At 50.6% G+C, this 806-nt stretch overlaps 1 protein-coding gene across 1 annotated transcript in view; it reads left to right on the top strand.

The window, feature by feature from the left end:
• SLC22A16 (solute carrier family 22 member 16) overlaps positions 1–806 on the top strand; it is a 70,046-nt gene that overhangs the window by 8,042 nt on the left and 61,198 nt on the right. The window lies entirely within an intron of this gene.

Here is an 806-nt window from a genome sequence, read left to right on the forward strand (position 1 = left end):
AGAGGGTGGAGGCTGCGGTGGCCGGGAGCGGCCACTGCACTCCAGTCCGGGGGACAGAGTGAGACTCCAACTCAAAAAAACAAAAAAACAAAAAAACCACTTCGACTTAAAAAAAAAGAGGTAACGGAATTGCAGGTAAAGACCATTGTGTCTCCTGGTAAACTGTCCACAAACCAGCGATGCCTGAGGCTAGCTGGGCTGGAGAAGCCTCTACTGGCAAGTCTCTTAACTTCCACTCAACAAACACTGGCTGAGAGCTGGCACTGCGCTAGGAGAAAGCTGGGACTGGGGGCAAGACAGGTCACTCCCTCTTGGACTGCATCACCTAGGGAGGCAGACTTTTTTCATCAGAACAAACCTCATTTTTACAGTTGAAGTAACCGGGGGAAGTGATATTCTCAAGTATCTGGTGAGAGAGTGAGTGGGGTCAAGGAGACTTGGGCGAGCTGAAGGATAAATTCCCAAGGGACTGGGAGGATAATTCTCTTTAAAAAAAATTTTTTTTTTTTTTTTTTTTGAGTCGGAGTCTCACTCTGTCGCCCAGACTGGAGTGCAGTGGCCGCTCCCGGCCACCGCAGCCTCGACCTGCTGGGCTCCAGTGATCCTTCCGCCTCAGCCTTCCAAGTAGCTGGAACTACAGGCACATGCTACCACGCTCGGCTAATTTTTTGATTTATTGTAGAGATGAGGTCTTGCCAAGTTGCCCAGGAGGGTCTCGAACCCGTGGGCTCAGGCAATCCACTTACTTCGGCCTCCCAAAGCGCGGGATTACAGGTTGAGCCACCGAGCCTGGCTAAAAAATTTTT

The sequence above is a fragment of the Carlito syrichta genome, unplaced genomic scaffold (genome assembly GCF_000164805.1).
Source record: "Carlito syrichta isolate Samal-C Ts95f unplaced genomic scaffold, Tarsius_syrichta-2.0.1 Scaffold311768, whole genome shotgun sequence".
Lineage (NCBI taxonomy): Eukaryota > Metazoa > Chordata > Mammalia > Primates > Tarsiidae > Carlito > Carlito syrichta.